At 38.4% G+C, this 19,294-nt stretch overlaps 1 protein-coding gene and 1 long non-coding RNA gene across 6 annotated transcripts in view; one reads left to right on the top strand and one right to left on the bottom strand.

The window, feature by feature from the left end:
- Positions 1-18,125, top strand: part of LOC105680443 — a 32,167-nt gene extending 14,042 nt beyond the window's left edge. The window contains exon 2 of the long non-coding RNA XR_001102107.3: positions 17,761-18,125. This is a non-coding gene — a long non-coding RNA (uncharacterized LOC105680443). The remainder of the gene's footprint in view (positions 1-17,760) is intronic.
- The window catches only part of LOC100740132 (basement membrane-specific heparan sulfate proteoglycan core protein), a 180,890-nt gene that overhangs the window by 111,883 nt on the left and 49,713 nt on the right, over positions 1-19,294 (bottom strand). The gene's annotated exons all lie outside the window — the stretch shown is intronic.

Raw genomic sequence — 19,294 nt, forward strand, 5'->3', positions numbered from 1 at the left:
CCCCCCATCCCAACATTCGATGAAAATGAACGTATTCTCCTGGGCATCGTATACTATGCGCGGTCCACGCGTTTGCATTCGGTTCCACGGATAATAGCGTAAAGGTACATAGCACGAACGGTTCGAGAAATGGAAGAACAAATACCGTGGGACACGTAAACGATACACATTACGTTTCTACGTGACTGAGCTACGACCCATAGAAAATGTCGCGAACAGAGGCGTTTGTGGGATGAGCCAACTGGCATGATAGATACCAACTGGCATAGCAACTCGTTACAAACACTGGAGAATCGTTCCACCAAATTTATTTTTATCTGACACAAGTTACTCGTTGATATATTATTTGAAAATTTTTACACGTCCTATAGAGATAGAATATAATATAATGATTTTAAATTGCTAAGGTAATAATCAACCGATTAAAATTTTATATGGAGAATTCAAAAATGTAGAATTAAAAAGAGATTCAAAGGCAATGTATTTCCATAGGGTTTTAAGTTACATCGAATAGCTACACAAGTTCGTTCTCTGAAAATCCTTTCACGTTTTTCCAATTCATTAAATAACAGAAAATTATATTAATTATAAGTTATAGTAATTTTTTAGAGTTTTATAAGCATACGATTCTTTCCAATCTAAGGTACCACATGAGTTAATAATTCTTAGAGATTTCAATATTTTAAAAAATTAAGCAATAATTTCCTAAATTTTCTACGATTAGAGCACCAGGTTATAAAAGTAAATTCTTTAAGCATTTCGTTTATGTGATTAGAATCATAAACTGGGGAGAACTACTACAACATTATTTAATCATTTTAACAGAAGAAAATAGTGGACCTTTTTTCGAAGTCAATTTTCCAGCAATGCGAACCTAACAATCTCGTATCTCGGTTGGATGTTGTAAAAAGAAAAAAGGAAGATTATTAACTGGCTCGTTTTTAGTGTGCAGTGGAACGAGAAATATTTTTCTAGCTGGTATTTTCTCTCTTCAAATATTCCTTGATTAATATCTTCCTTTTCCGTCGTTTTTAATGAAATATATCGATTGGGAACATTGTGTCCGTGGATGGCTTGCGCTTTGTAGCTGAAGCTCCGCTAATGCATTTTATTACATATATGTATATTCTACCAAACAAATCGTACGATCTTGTAAAAAATATTCTACAGTTCTAGCCTTGGTTAAAATACACAGAAACCTATTCACGTTGAAGCAATGGAACAAGAAATTTCGTGGATCAGAATTTTTTAAATTCAAAGAATTGGACATTGAAGATCTAAAATTTCAAAGGTTTCAAGATAAGAATTTTAAAATATAAAATTCTGAAAGTTTGAAAATTCGACATTTCAAGGATTCGAAAGTTCGTAATTTTGTCTAGAAGGTATTGGGAAATTAGAAATTTCAGGAAGTGGAGCACTCGGAATCTCAATAATTTGAAAATTAAAAATGTCGAAAGTTTGAAAATTAAGAGAGATTTGAAATTACAAAATTTTAGGCATCTGAAAGTTTGTAATTTTAAAGATTTGAAAATTCGCAGGCCAGGAAGTTCGGCATTCCAAAGATTTCAACATTTCAAGATTCAATTATTTCAAAATTAAAGAATTTTAATTGAATCGCCATCCTTATCGACAGATAAAACGCTCCATACGTGGCACTTACAACTCTCCTTCTCAATACTCCAAACTGAACCTCTTCTAGCACGATTCTATTCTCTCAGCCCTTTCACCAGTGGTGAAACATTTTCCTAACAATGCGAATGGCACGTGCCTGGCCTACATAGTCCAGGTTGGTTCTTAGGTAGCTCGGTTCTCCTGATTCCAAACTCGCTCCACTGTTCTTATACCTTCTATCTCTTGGAAGCGTGGATTCGTGATTCCTAAGGAACTGTAGGGCTATGCAGGGCTATCATTTTGGAGAGAGAGAGAGAGTATCCTCTCTCCCGACTTTCGGAGGTCGGTTGGAGATGTTTAATGCAAACTCATCGATTCTCCAAACCGTCGGACATTTTTCTCCCCGTGCAAGCCTCTCTAAGGGATTCTCACGAAAGATTGCGGCGAAGATTCTATGAGTGATGGCGGTTCATAAAGTCGGATGTGGGCTGCGGTTGCCCTCCACGTACCAGCTACCCTCCTTTGCCTTCTAAAACCACCCCTTGACCCGAGACTCGAGCGATCCGGCTATTTCTTGCGGCGGATCCTCAGTGATACATCGACCGGAGAACGACACTCGCGATTCTTGATTAGCCGCATAATTTTTTCCTAACCCCTAGCTGGGATATCGCTTTCGTTTCGAGGATGGGCAACGATTCTTTGACCGAGGGTAACGAACTGTTTCAGATTCTGCTATTTCAGCCTACGTTCGCCAACGCTGCCATAGATAGAACAATTTCGATAAAATATATTGCCAGCATTTTAAAATATCCTTAGAAACTGATATTTTAGCATTTCTTCCTTTTCTATTTTGCAATTGTAAAATATTTAGTCATTGTTTCGTAATAGGGCGATATAATCACTGTATATGCAGAAGAATACAACAAATGATTTATTATTAACGCGGTAATTAGCACTATACAGTAGTAGAGTATTAGTAGTTAAATGCGTGTTCCTTATTTAACGGAAGCGGAAAATATATAATTCAATGAATACCAGCGATAAATTCTACTTCTAGTTGAGCACTAAAAGTGAATTGGCGAACAGTATGCGGAATTCATTAGTTACGAATCATTGTTCGACAAGATAATAGGCCCAATGTATCGATGAAGAATGGACAAAGAATAACGAATCTCACTGGAATGTTCTAGTTTATTCATCAAACGTAACATAGTCGCATTATCATCTATTCTGACTATTATAGAATTCATTTAAGTACGAGAAATTCAGTGTTCTAAGGGTTCGAATGATCTTATTGCAGAATAGAATGAATAGTTTGTTGAGTTCGACTAAGGAGAGTGTAACGTATGTAAGATGACGATCATAAAAATTCGTTTCGTATATGTGGATCGATCTCATCGACCAAATTTCTAAAACATCTGCAAACCAGTGAAATTGTGACTTAAGCATTCCCTCAGTAGATCCTTTCAACATCGATTCGTAAACGAAACGGCTCGCAAGTGGATACCCCGCTGCTTCTCCTAAGCTAACTTCAATCTCGAGAAACAGGAGCAGCAAGTTTTCACGAAACATACGACACCGCAGACCCTTCAGCGGTAACTTTACAATCCGGCAACCACTCTTGGCACATAAATGCACGCGAGGAAGTTTCGAGTAGCAACAAAATCCATCGGTGAATCGCGTGTGTATCTCGGTTTTTAGCCGGTGTGTCCGCACAACGACGTTATATCGTAGTAATCTCGAAGATAGCTAGTGAGAATATTTGCAAGGAATGCCACGGCATATTTTCTTTATCGCCAAGCAAGCACATAAAACCGCGTCTCGCGCGTCTCTCCAGCGCTTGATCGAAATACGATCTCGACGTCGGCAGACCACGTAACTTCGCCGCGAATCCGAAATACAATTCGACCGACGTTTACCACGGCGTCCAAAGTGGATGGCCTCAGTATAGTCTCGCGAAGATTCTCGAACGAGGGACACAGCATCTTTATCTAATGAAACACTAAACCGTCGGCGAATTTGAGTAAATTACATTAGCGGCGATGTATCTTCAAAATTCGCTAGTGTTAGTTAAATTGACTAAAAACGCTAATTGGCGCTAATCAGCGTTTAGACAGTTATGGTAATTTATCGTTCGTTGTATAATGTAATTATACGTACTTATAAGAATTTAAATTATTCACATGTCGCTTGTGTTACATGGAACATTCTGAAATCACATTAGCACTGTACGAGGAACCACTGTCATGGTTACATTCGCAAAGTTTGAAACTAATCAGAAAATGTATGTAGAAGCTGCAAGACGTTTGATGCAAATATGTATCGTGTATATCAATTGTAGAAACCCGAAATTAAAAAATCTAATATCAGCAAGTACGAAACTGAAAATGGCATTGTCTACGTTATCTAGCAAATTGAAGTTATATTTCAAGTTAAGTAAAATACCTAGTTCGCACTGACAACGTGGTTCAAATAGCTTGAATTCAAACGACTTCGCTGTATGCAACTGAAGTATCCGTTCTAGTTTCTACATCTGCTCTTATTAATCGTACGATTTGATTTCAAGTAGTTTGCATTCGAGCGTCCTAATTAATTTAAACGAGATTATAGATTGAATCTAGTTAGTGAAAGTACGAGGATGCGCAAATCAAAGTTTGGAAGTTTCTGATATTTGAAATTGAACGAAGAAAATTCCGTGTCCAAATTCCAGATCGATCGTCCTTTGTCGGGACACACGAAGTTAACAGGATCGTTCTCTAGCATTCTCAAGTGATTCGTTCACACGATACTTTGTATCCTTCCGTCAAAAAAATGTCTAGCGAACACGTCGACTTTAAGAAGGGCTCGCGAGGACCAGACGTTCCACGAGAAAAAGCTCTCCTTGACGTTTTCCCTGGATCGTTGCGAGTTCCTTGTCCTTGTTTCGCCCGTTTTCGCACCGCTTTTTCTTCCGTTTGGCTCCAAACTGCCGTCTCCTCGCGCAAAAAACACGATTTATACACAGGATTTCTTAGGATTTCTTTTAATTCGGCTCTGATTTATGAATCCAGGTTGTCCGATCTTCGAGGGACGCGTTAAACAACCAGGATTATTGTGCAGCATAATAGAAATAGATATTATTGGCAAAGATAAGAGTTTCCACGAAATCGTGCCAAATTTTAAATCAGTTCATCGACTTTCTGAGAATCAGTACGGGCGATTTTTATGGGCGGGAGCAAGACGGAAATAGTTAAAGCGTAGACGAGTCGAATGTGCCAAAGAAAGCAGTAGTACTCGAGGAAACTTCTAAGTTTGGCCATTTTTGCACAAGTATCGTCCGAGACACGTCTCTACTTTTCTTTTCGAATTCTTTCGGATACTATACGTCGTATTACGATCTTGATACTTTTTCCCATTCTTCGAAATCCCTTTCCCTTTCTCCTTCTCACTCATTATCGCGCAAATATAAATCGATCTTTCTTTGTATGAAAATGTACCGTGTTACATATTTCTATCCGTTAAAGCAAATTACGATCATTTTTTTACAGTGGAAGAAACCGAATCAATCCTCTTATATCTTGCTATTCATTTATTTCCTCGAATATACGGGACGCAGTCTCCTGTCATCGACGACGAATCGTTCTCAAAAAGAAGACTTCCCCCTCGAAAACTTCCTTAGCATTCATCCCAGTGACATAAAAAATCTGGCAAAAAAGAAGAAACAGCTTTCCCTATTACTCATCTTCTTTCACGTCTCAGATAAGACGGAAAATAAGAACAAAGAGTTTTGTTTCAGAAGAAACCAATTTAAGATTCCTACAGAATGTTGCGTCACGACGTTACCATCGATCTAATAAAATTTTAGAATTTACAAACTACGTTTTCCTCGAATTACGTCTCATTTTGGTAATATATGAAATGAAGTATTTATTATATTTAACGAAGTGGGTTTCATTTCCTTAGGTATATAATTAACATAAAATCGTACGAAAAGCCTGCTTATTACATTGGTGATCAACGAGTGAATGGATCAATGGATTTATTATAATATCATCTGAAGTAGAAATTGACAAAAATCGTTATCTGTTAAACGTAGCAATAATTTTATTGTTGCAATAGGTGTAAAAAATCTTGAATATTCTAAGTTCGACTGCTCATCGATATTTTAAACATATGGAAATGCAACCAACGCTGACAGCTAATAAATAAATTTCTATAATAGAAAAATGAATAACGCGAAATGATCGAATGACCAAAAGTAGAAAAATCCCGAATAAGAATTCCTGCGGATCCATATTTCGCTGATTGTCCACGAGGATTCCTCAAATCGACCCTTTCCTTTCGAGTAAGCGAGATTCCACACCGGGTCTTGCGTTTCCTTTGCGCGCGCGTCCAACCCGAAGCGTCTAAACGAAATTTCCTAGGTGTGCGGGGGCGTCGAGGGAGGATCAGCCAGCCAAGCTGCCAAACGAGATGCTGGAACCGGTGTGTGGATTACCGCATGCGAGCTTAAGCCTTTAGGCAAGACGGAATAGCTGCGCATTTTTACGCCGAGCGACGACCAAGACGACGCTCCCTTTGACAAACGCCCAAAAGAAAATGAGTAAATATAGACGGCAGCCTGGTTTCCTCGCCGTGACTTCGCGGCTGGCTGAAGCGTAAGCGTCTTTAGAAAATACAACCCTTACTCGTCACCCTTCCTCCGAGCCATTTCTTTTTCTGTCCTCTTTCAAACTTCCTTACCCCCAAAGCGTACGTCGACGACGATTCTAACCACGATCCTTCTCCTCTGCAATCCCTTTTCACTGGCTTCGTCGTCTCTTCACCTTCTTATACAGCGGCCACATTGAAAAGAGAAGAATCGTCGCGATGCAACGTGGTTCGCTTGCCTGGCGGTGGAAATCTCGTTGGCACGAGGACCGGAAACGGCGCGACCCGGTCATTCGATCCCCGGAGATAAATAGCCGCCGGTTGCTTTGAAGACCGGAAAACGCCGCGCGTCGTTGAATCGCGACAATTCGATGAAAAGGGATGAAAACGGCGTGGTTCTCTCGTACGTAGCTCGTGTATCCGGATAAATAACGAATTATCTAAGCGAGGTCCGGAACGCTTCAGCTTTTTTCAGACCGTAAATAAACCGGACAAACGGTGAATCTCTAGCGGAGGGGGGGCTGAAATCAGGTCGCTATAAATCAGCCGGCATTTCGTCGCCGGTGGATCAACTCGAAGGAAACGGCCGAGATAAAAGAACGTTCGTGTTAACCAGTTGTATGTGTGTGTGTCTTTTTTTTTCTATCACGGAGAAAAAGGGGTTGCGAAAAGGCGGCACGGTTTTCCGTATGCTCGATAGGGAACCAGTTCACTGTGTTCTATCTTTCTCTATCTTTGTCCCACGCAATCGGCAGATTGAGGAAGAAGGATAAGAAAGGGATGGTCTCTTTTTGATAACGCTCGTCAAACGTGTTTCCCTGACACCCTTAGGAAGAAAGTTTGATTAGATCAAGGAAATGGACTTGAACGTTGCAACTAGGTTATACCTTCTCTTAAGCAGGTGTGCGTGTCTTCATGGATCTCACGTGTTTCTTCAGTGTAATTGTATGCACGGAATTGTGCTGGAGCTATGCTTAACGACAATTTTCTTCCCTTGTCCGCGAAGATTAAGATTACGCGGGATTGTTTGCCTGGCCATCGTTGATTTTTAAGGCAACGCTGCCAACGTGGAGTTAGTCCGTTACAGCAAAGTACGATTATCGCGTGTATACTCGCACGTATAACTAGACCACTCGTTTCAAGTTCTCCAAACGCGTGCTTTCGCGCGGTTATGTTTCGCCTCCGTGTTCTGCCATGCCTTGGAAACCTTCCTTTCTTCTCGTTATTAAGAAATGAGAGCGCACTTCATTTTAAACGACGCGATATTGTGAAAAGTCTAAGAATCGCGAAGATACTTACGGTAAGTAGTATTAGCGAACAGTAGCCAGACAATAAACGCGGATATAACACTATTTACTCGCCATGAATATTAACGGAGGTAATTGTTTAGAGATTAAATTTATTCAAGCCGCCGAATACAACGTAATGGAATACTTGGAAGAGCCATTACCCTTTACACACGTCTATTTACATAAAACCTCAGTCTATGAGGTGCGAGACAGTCTGACTGAAAGGGTTTTCACGTCTCTTTACCTCCTCTTCGGATTTGAATTAATCAGGCTAATTATGCCGGCCGCGAGTCACTTCGTGAAAGATCTCTCTTCAGATTTAAAGAACTGGTCGTTAATCTCCGCGCAAACGCTTTTGCATGTGTTTGAGTAGCAACAAAAATTGTATGTAATTTTAATCTTCAAATTAGAATAATTAAGCTGTGCAAAAGCTTTTAATTATCTACGTTATGTATCTTAAAATGGAAGCCGAATATATTTCTAGGAAATGTTTCTACGTACTATTGCATGGAAATGAATCTTTAAATGTTATCTTCGTTTATCCATCTTTTAACTCATAGGTTCTTTAAAAATATTATAGCGAATATAACCCTGATCTGGATACGATAGGAGACGCGCGGAATTATGTAAAACAAGGTTTTGAAATATCGCGAACATAATAGAAAGTACGAACTAAATTTATTAAAATACTATTTGATAATATACTTGAAAAATCTGTTCCTGTGAAGAGAACAAAAGCAGCTTGCGCAAAACCTATATTTCTCGAAATGATCATTTACTTTCGGATCATATACTACTTACGAAATAGCGGCAAGATTAAAATAACGTCGAACATTCTTCTACATTTATTCATTTCCATTTGAAAGATAGTTTAATGTTTTAATACGTGAGAAACATAAATTAAAAATAGTATAGAATGAAATATGACTATACTCGTTTCTTCGTCAATTATCGGAGGATTACAATAATACTCAGCGTATCCATTCATAAAAACGAAACATTTTCGTCCGATAAGTAGCTTACTGAAATTCTTATCCAAGACTGTATAAAAAACTAGTAAAAGGACAAAGAAATAGCGCTATACTCGTTTTCCCTCTGAAATTATCGCTAAAATACGATCGGTTAAAAATAACGTCGCTGGTTTACAATACGATACTTACAGGCTACAATTACGATACCGTTGAACCAACGAAAGGCATTTAGAAGCAAAACCATAAAAACGATCGTGGCGATATTCAAGCTGGCGTGCGTGAAAACGTGCCTTCAATCTCGCTCGTCTAAACGGAGCCAGGGGAATTCGTCGCGAAAACAGCTTGCAATAACCGGGTTAAACGGTGACTGGTTTTCTTTAAAGGAACAAAGAGAGGTGCGTGGCATGACGGCATTTGCTATCGGTGGCCGTTTGTTCCGAGTAATTCGATGTTTCCCTGTATCTCCGATATTCGGGAATTTGCTCGCGTCTAACACGAGGCGCACGTTGTTAACAACTACGCTGGTCGAGGCAAATTAAACCAGACACAATTTCACGTTCGAGTGTGCTCGCGTTTCAATTTCGTTCGAATCCATTATTCCCGGTTATTTCTTACGTAATCGGTTGCACGCGAACGCGCCTCGCTTCTTGATACTTGGTAAAACCTGGCAATTCGAGTGAACGTTCCAAGGGCGAAACTCTTTGTCCGCTTTCCTCGGTCGTTTTATCGGAAACTATCATTGCGACCGTGCTTCGAATCCTCACACAGAGTGTTTCTTAATGCTTTTTAAATTTCAGTTTATCGTCTTTTTTAGATAATATTGCGAGACTTTTCATTTATCTGTGACAACCACAAATCAACAATACGATAAGTTATATTTGCTATCCTTTATAGAAGAACAATTTTAAAAACGAGTATATTATCTATTAACGAGATTATCTTTGTATGTAGGATTATCTACGTGTTTTTATCGTCTTCTCGAACAATTAGACAATATTATCAAGGTTGGTTATATACAGACTAATGTAAATGAAGCTATACTGACACAACGAGTCAACCAATATTATTCATTTAATGTAGAACAAATTAGATTCATCATCTACTTTTGAAAGGTGTTTGAAATGTCCGTGTTAATAAAATTGATCTAGTAAAAGTTGTTTGTAAATATTGTGACACATGCTTCACAGTGGATATTTCTTGTACCTTTCTCATTTAATGCGCGATTTATAAACTTGCGCGATTTATAAACTTGCGCGTCGTCGAATTTTTTGCGAACGCTTCGTCAGCCGCGGTCTAATTATAACCTTCGATATAAGAACGTCTATTGTTCCGATAGAATCGCTGTATCTTAGTAAAGATACTTAGCGTCAACGAATAATAGGAGCGAAGACAAGAAGTTAGGTTCGAGCAGAAGAGAACGCAGCGAACGATTAAATTGCCGCACGAATACGCTACACGGTTATTACGAAGGGATTGCAGCTCGTGTTTCGCACGCCACGTACCCCCGATTTCTCTAAACCGGGCCAATTAATATTCTAAACACGCGTTCGCCCTTCTGTAATCGTTCGAGTCGCGAAAATCCGGCAGCCGGCAAGTTGCGAGGCGCCGAACAGATTACAGTCGGTTAAGCTTCCTGGGGATATCGGAAGATCAGAGCACACGGCGAAATAACAAGGGACGGAGCGAGAGACAGAGAGGGAGAAAGGGCAGGCGTATGTATGTGCACGAAGGGGGTGAAACTTTAATCCCATCGTGCGTCAGTCTGCGCCTTAATTACGTGACAAAATTTCAGCAGAGTGTGGAAGGATGAGCGAAACTTTGGTCTGGAACGCGATAGAGCAACGATGATTATTAAAGCCTTTGCTGCAGACTCCGATAAACCTTCGATCGTGCAATGACTTTGGTCGGCCAGCAGCGATTTTAACCTGGCTGCTTTAACAACCACGGAGCCGTTCTACCCTCGTCTGTTCACCGGCCACACCGATTTAATGTTATCCCTTTGCCTGGTTTAACGTACGATCAAAACCGTCTATCGGTTAGGCAAACTATGCAAATGGCGTCAATGCACAACCTTCTCTCCTAGTCACAAAAGAACTATCGAACGAACTGTGTGTAATTTCGTCGTTAAATATCCGTCAGAGCGAATTTCTTGCTTACACAAACTACATAGTTCCGTCTATCATGCTGGCACGTGTCGGTTTGGAAGTTTAGTTTCAACCGAGGTCAACCATTTCGAACAAACCAGTTTTCCAATTACGTATGACGTCAAGTATCACTACCGTTTCAGTTAACCTTGTACTTTGACTGCGGTATACTTACGTAACAAATTGTGCTCACAATTAGGATTATGAGATGGCTTCTTGAGTGACGAAAATTGAGGAAGAATTTCAATCAATGGCTTGGACACGATAGTATTTTATTGGCTGTTAAGATTGGCGCACGAGAGTAGGATGGCAATCAACGTTTCAGTATCTAAATTTCAACGTTTAAATTTCAATAGAATAAATCTAAAGTTTTCCCTACACGGGAAGAACATGATAGGTGGTGTTTTCCACTTTTTACAGAACGGCAGATTTAAAATTCAATGTGTTGTGCCGTTTTATATTAAAATATTCTCTTTCGGTTACGAAATGACATTGAAATAAGAGGAGCAATAAAACTTATTGCATTTTTGCTGATCTTCAAATGTAAACGAACGTGATACAGTCTCGTAAAATTATTCCACGAGGAAGAGCAAGGGGATATTAAATCCAAGGAACGTCACCTACTCATTCCTGTGTTAGTCAGTTAGATATTTATAACTTCTATCAATGGTCCAAACTGTTCGAACGAGGAAATTCTGATTCACAGTTCAAGTCAATGACCGAGATATGACAATGTGACACCGGTAGTTGACGTAGAAACACGTAATTATGACAATCTTAAGATTAAGTTATTATATTGCCTTCAAAATTTGAAAAAAAATTAAATACACAACGTGCACAACCTGCATTAAATACCAAGGTTTTATCAAACACAGAAGATATCACCTAACACCTTCAAACGATAGTGTCATTACATTAATAGTCAAACACTGGACAGTAGCAAACAATTATTCGCTGCAAGATCTAGTATTCTAAATCTAACGTTAAATACACTTGGTGCAAGAACGTGGGGTATTTATCTGTATATTGGCCAGTTAGATATTTATAACATCCAGTGGCGGTCGAATGGAAATTGTATTGTCCCCGTTTCATTATTTGTCGCCAACATTGCAAGAGGCTTGGTCATACGGCGCATTGTTTCTCATTGCTCGGATTAATCATAACTATGCCCGTAAGCCAGGCGCAAATTAATGTCCACGATCATTGGTACAAGGACGTCCGGGTTTTCCACGACAACGAAATCGATAACAAGGCGAAACGAAACCGGATACCAGCCCTCGGGCCGGGTATTAATCATAGATATCGTGGATAATCCCGCGAATTTCGGGGTTTGGGGTCCACGAAACGAGATGAAACCTGGGAGAAGAGGAGAATCGAGGATATTCCTGGGCGTCATCTTCAGCTCGACTTGGCCTGATTATATCCTATCGTAGTCGGTGAACCGTGAACTAATGCAGCGGCTGGGAATTTATGATATTCCCTGTTAACTGTGTACCAAATCTAACATTGCCCATAGGGCGAACCGGCAAATGGCAAAATCAAATCTAGCGTACCGTTTTTCAGTAGAATCCTCCTTGTACATGCTGAGTACGAGCTAAAACTTACGATCAGAAGAAGAAATTCACGAATCAGGTGAATTACGAGAAACTTTGACCTAGATGAGTTTGTAACGTGAATAAGATCATTTCGTTGACTTGTGTTGAAGTAATTACTTCAAGAAAAACTTTACATCTTTACTTTTGTATATCCGTGACCTGTTACGAAGAGAATAAAATTTAGTGAAAAAAATCGAAATAAGAAGAGGTCTATATTATTGTGCCCTTGAATATAAATATTGTTTTGTGTTACAAGGTCGAGAAACAAAAGAGGTATAAGTAGATTTCCATTGCTGTTTTTTGTAGCCTCCAGCTGGAGCTACACACCAAGGTTAACTTTTTGATAATGTCCTTTGCTATAAATATATGAACGTGATCCCTATCCTTCTTTCCATTGTATTGTAACACTGTAAGAGTGAGGATCTGGATTAGTATACATTATACCTATAATTATACCTATACTTATTTCAATATATTTTTTCTATTGCAAATTCATCCACTCGTTCTATCAGTCAACCTCAACAATTTGCATATGGTGTGTAGCTCACAATTTTATTAATTATCAGAAAAGTTCGTAACAATCATTCATAAATGATTTTGATTCTTCATAACAAAACGTAATTTTGACTCTATTCGAAGTACTATAATTTCCAAGTAACTATTAATATTAATGACAAGAACATGATGACTTCCCGTAAATTCCTAATAGCCTCAACAGACAATAATATAACCTTGCCAATGCAGTGCGTAATTTCCAATTGATTGGAATACCTAATGCTACGACTTTGATCACTCTTTGTGATTTTCAAGTGACTTAGATTGCTAGTAACACGAACTTGGTGATTCTCCACGATCCACGAATGATTTAGACATTCAGCGACACGACCTCGTTGACCTCTCGCGGCCTTTGAATGGCTTCGACCTGCAATGGCAAAACCATGCTGCCTTTTTATGGCCACCAAACGATTTTCATAGACATTGCAATGAACTGGTCTTATAGGTCACATCTTTGGTGTTATCACATTGATAAAAAGTATATATAAGGTCAAAGATACTTATCTCGAGTTATGCCTTCTGTTATTAACGCTCGATAGCAAAGAATTTCTTAGCAAACGCACAAATTAAATAAACTGAAACTAGCAGGATAATCTAATGGAACACAAAACACGGAAAGTCTATGATAATTGTGCTTTACATAAGGATACTAAGCACATCCAGTGTCATTACGATCTAGTTATGAACGTCATGATAAAACAGAATTGCCTGATGTGCTTTATATTGAACGGTCGCCCGGACGATTATTACGTTCGTCATTAATTTCATTGTCTATCTATCACGTTCAATATGCAATATGTAGAATATATCGTGTAACAATAGCCGTGTAACATCGATGATTTCAACGGGAATGTTTTAATCGTACGAAACACTTGCGAAAATTTATGCGATGTAACATTTCTGACGATGATGGAAGCCATGACATTGGTTCCCACACAGAATCGAATAACACGTAATATCGGTTAAAATTATATTACGTAATTTTACGATTTTGAAAATTATCCAGCGAATGATTGCGTAAGCGATAGTAACACACGAACACCTACCTTTCTTCGCATAGATCCAACATTTCCGGTAACAAAGATTCAAGGACTCTTAAGTTTTTCTGCACGCATTGTGAATACATTTATTTTTCTTCGCGGAACGTGTCAGTTTTTCGCACGACCAACTTTTCCATCAGACGAACGCTTGAAACACAATCCATTCTTCAACGTCTTCGTTTAAAACGCTCGTCATATTTTATCTTCCTTTCCATTCTACTTTCATTCTGAATACTTTCCTTACCACTCACGCATACGATGCCATTTTAATTGCTTAATTCGTATATTCATTATTTGGGCGATATCGTACAACAATTTGTTAGTTATTTAGGTAATCCATACAGTCAGGACAAATAACGGCAATAGCTATCAATGAAGTTTCGTTCAATACCATCTGTTTACGCAAAAACATAACAATTTCAACTATTTACCAAATGATCTACGTACCGTAGAGGTATTTAATAAGTATAATCGATGTATATAAAATCATGTAATACTAGTTCGATTAAACCTTATTCCTACGTACTGCTTAGTTTGGTTTCTTGAAAGTTCAAAGTGGAGATACAGGAATTTCGTTTGAGTTCGAAAATAAACAACGTTAAAAAATTAGGAGATAAAACGATGAATGAAGCGAAGATAAAATTAAAAACATAATGTTTCAAGTTAAAAAATGTTATCCTTGAACTTAGAGATATTTTCATCAGAATGATATTAGACCCATGCCACTCTGCCTTCCTGTAATTGTTATGGCTTTTAAATTAAATAGACGTCTTGCTCGAGATTGGAAACTTCAGACAGTAGTCGCTATTATCCTGCACCTGTTGTAAGAACCGAGAAGACAGTGGCCGATATACAAAGCAGAAGGGTCCCTGATTCGAGATCGAAGCCCATTCAGGGACAAAGCCATTTCCGGGATCTGAAATTGAGATTTCAGAGTTGTTCGGGGCGTGATTCGACTTCCCAACTTGATAGCGATCGGCCGTTTATTTTGGTTTCCCCTAATAAATTTGATCATGTACAAAGTGATCCCATGAATCCATAACACGAGCATCTTGCATTTGTTCTTATGGAAACCATTCAAAAATCTCTATATACATGATGCGAATTAAATAAAATTTTGTTAATTAAATCCTCGAGAATAATCAACGAACCGCGGATTTTTATGCAAATTCATATTTTTATCACAGAGAAAAAACTGAAATCTAAGAAAATGCTTTGTTTCATATTCGAGGTTACATTTTATCAGTAATATTTGTCTAAGTATTTTATTTTGTATACTTTTACATATTATTCATATTTTGCACAGTATTGAATATTAAAATTTCCAATAAATGCATAAATATTCGCAGTTTAATATATATTCCACTTCGGCGAACAGCAATTTTTCTATCCAGTTTTGCAATTATGATCGATAACTTGTATACAATATTAGCTATCGTAATTTACAGTGGTTCATTAGTGACAATAATTGCCGTCGATTATATAACAACGATGATAAACGATGTTCTCACGTAACCAAGCGATCGAATAGTGTCGTAATACGAAAAAAGTAAATGTAACACGGATACGTTAAAAGTGAGCGAGAAAAGAGGGAAAAAGAAAAAGGCTGTACAAATGCGTTCGGGTCATGAATGAGCAATTAACCGTGAAAATCCCATAATGGGCCGTTCGTTTTATAACTCCGTCCATTATCGACAGGAAATTAATGTCACGAAGGAACGCGGCTCGTATTTCACGGATTTTGTCCGATAAGAAGCGGTTTTCGTACTTTCGTAATCGTCTAGAAACATAATTTACAGAAGTAGAAACGACCAGAAATTCAACCTTATACCATCTAAATTCGACTGCGACGATACGTTATCGTTATCGTTGACTGTATCATTGGCGCTTTTAAATTGACTTTTTGAGTTTATGAGTTGTTTAATTGCCTGAAGTGGAACGTGGATCGAACGTATCTAGATCTTTGTACTGATTGTATTTATTTTAAGAGTAAATCAAATATTTTATCGACTGGTCAAATTGGCCACCAGCGGTGGGCAGGACAGAATACAATTTTTTTCTCAGAAAAAAGCAAGCTAGAAGTAAATACCGAAAAATATATTGTTTGCATGTTTTATGAATAGTTATAAATTATAAAGCGATATAATAACGTTTAAATATGGTTAAATTTATGTAGAAGTTTGAAAACGGTCAATTTAACCAGCAGTGGTAGGTTTAGTGATCTCGATCTCTAATCTTTTATGGTCAATATTCATCGACGATAATTGAACGAGCACTGTTACCATATTGCCTTCCAATAATAATCGAATCAGCTGTACCAATCTAAAGCCACTTCACTCGTCGAGGAGTCATTGCAAACACCATTTCACCAACTTCTTAGCAGACTCGAGGGCTCGTCGAGCCAACGACACTTTACCTATCAGAATCTCGATGCTCTCGATACCTCGATGCCCGTAGAAATTTCTTCGGTATGAAATCAGGCCAAACAATCATCTAACGTAGCCTTCGGTGCTTCCTCTATTGTATTGTATGTAGATACTGTACGGACGTGTTTGCCTCCGGTACTTCGTCGACTTGGACGCGAACGTTATGTGTTGATATAACTATGAATATCAGTATATAGTAATAATTGTAACAGTAGTAATAGTAGTAATAGTAACAGGTCACTCGTGTTTTAATGAAAACTAGACGTGTAGTCGAATATAGTACAATGTACGTAATTCGATGTTTGTACGGCTGTGCTGATCGACCGATGTTAAAAGATATATACTGAATGAACGTTAAAGTATGTCTCAATTCATCGAAAATGCGTTCTGCTTAGAAAGTTAAAATGTGTATATTGGTTGAATGCTACAGTGTCTGTCCGAGTTTTCAAGGTTATTCGGGACACGCGCTGATTAGTTTTCGTCAAAAATTTGTTTTCCAATCGACGTCCCGAATATTAAGACCACCCTTCCTTTCGACTTCTCTTGGTAAGGGTCGGGAGGTACCCGAATGTATGTAAAGTGTTCGGTTTTCTTGAAAGGTCGTGCTACCCCGCCAGATCAGATAAGTTCGACGACTTGTACCACACAATATGGCTTGTCACAATATGGTTTCAAAGTACCCTTCGGAAATACAGAGGTTATAGCACGTGCCAGTCTATCGAGTGCGAAGTAAACTAAAAATCCTAAATGCAATTGCTCGTGCTCCTTAAGGTTCCGACTGAAAACTAGCTCTTTGTACGGTTCTGCTATAAACTTTACTAACAAACACTTCCTCGTGTGCTCCAGATGGAACAGATACGGAGATATAGATGCAGATATATATAAAATATACAAAACAATGTACTTGTTGTAATATTTAATAGGAGATGCAAACTCTTTCAAGAGAAATTGATTAATTCATAATTTTTGGCAGATTTTTTGTAATTTTTTTTTTAAAGTACATGGATGAGATTTTCCTTATATCGTTTATCCTTTCATTTTGATTTTGTCAATGGAACGTGTAAATTTAATCGAACAAAATAACTTAGGAAATCAACATTTTGATTAATAGATTCAGTTGAAAACAAATTTCAATTATATTGCGATGTTATATAATACGCGAGGCACGATAACGCAGCTTGGTAGGCAATTAATTAAATAACAGGGAAATCATCTCTATCGCGATAATTAATAATAATCAAACACTCGTGCTGTACATACATGTCATTTTTCTTCCGTCTTGATACGTCAAAACAGTGTTATCTAATCGAGTAGTCTGTTTGCAACACTCTCCTAACAAACACGTTACGGCTTGTCATTATTTAGAGAAGATACACACCGCGATAGGGAAGATAAAGAAAATTGCGAGCCTCGACGTGAAATTGAGTGGCTCCAAAAACGAGCCAGCTCTTCTTCCGGGGGCTTCTGTTCTTTTACTGACATCGACTGGAAATTTTGCAGACCCGGCAGGGGGTGATTGGATTAACTTCGCGAAGAAGGGCGCAGCAACGATAACGACACAAAGCGAATTCTTTGAATAAAGTATCCTGACAAGGGGCGAATATCGTAGCAGGCGATCACTTGGAAAATTTTCAAGGCATCGCTGTACGCGTTTCATCGAATATATAGTAATTTAGAAAATTTCCACTTTAATAAATAAAAACCTATAAATCGTATTCACAATTTCTTCAAGTACATTTTATTGTAACAAAGACCCCGACTGATTATTTTGTTTTGTTATTACCAAATATTATCCCTCTCTATCAGTCAATATATTTATCAGCTTGCCAATCATTGTATGCACGTCAAATAACTTGAATTACAAATCCTTTTATCACTTTCTAAACACTGCGAGAGAAAGTGGAACTTCGAACGTTTGAAGCTTGATTTGTATGACCATGAGCTGTGGAAAGAGGAGGGCAAAATATTCAAGGATGCCATAAGTCATGTACTTTGTGGCACGTAAGAACAGTTCGAAATAACAGCATTTGAATTTGATGGATATGTAAAAATTCGAGTAAATGAAAATGGAAATGCAAAGTTAACGATGAAATAATATTTAGGAGCGGTGCTTGTCTATTTACCGTATTTTCATGGAATCGGTAAAGTATACATTTAGAAATGACAATTTTATTTGATTTTGGACACAACACCAATTTCTTCAACCTCTCTACAATATAAAAAATATTGTTGCTTGTAATATTAAAATATCGAAAATATTGAAATATTGTTCGTTTTAACAATTACACCTTTGGCTACACCTAGTAGAACCTTCCCTATTTTATCTATATCACATTGAAATACTTCTTTTCAGTCACAAAGTGTGTCACAAAGTCTATCATAAAGTCTTTTTCCTGTAGTCCTCGATTAGAGTACATCTTGTTGAAACTAAGCAAGTGAAACTTTTAAATGATACCGTACATATACAAACGCTATCGATATCATATCTGAGAAACGAAATCCTTATTACCCTTTTATCCCACGTTTGTCTTTATTTAATACCGTGCAAGAACATCGAAAAGAATGTAAGTCCCTTTTCCCTATTCTACCTGGCACGTTCGCAGCATCGATCGACCCTCTGTTTCTCTTGCAAATCCGCTCTCTTTCTCTCTCTAGCCATAAAAGCGATAAAAGCGTCTCTTTTCTACGAAGTTCGAACTACAATTGGTAAAAGTCGGCCTGGCTGGGGGTAACCTTTCTCGTCTCGTCGTACAATTGTCTCGAACGGCAAGCAAACGGAGTACGGTTTCGAAGGAGCAGAGGATCGGCCAGGGAATAAACGAAGAAGACTCGAAAGGGATGTCTGCGCGAACGGGATGAACACGTAGGACCTCGGGTGGTAGAAAATGTAACGACTTTATTCAAGCCAAGTGCTTGCAATCGCGTCGCGCGTTTCGCGACGACTTAGCGGCAGCTTTTATTGATATTCGAACTCGATATTCGAACATACCGGGCGATTACGAGCCTTCCAGCAGCATCTCAGGATCACGTTCGA

This window comes from Bombus impatiens, unplaced genomic scaffold (assembly GCF_000188095.3).
Source record: "Bombus impatiens unplaced genomic scaffold, BIMP_2.2 scf_0166, whole genome shotgun sequence".
NCBI lineage: Eukaryota > Metazoa > Arthropoda > Insecta > Hymenoptera > Apidae > Bombus > Bombus impatiens.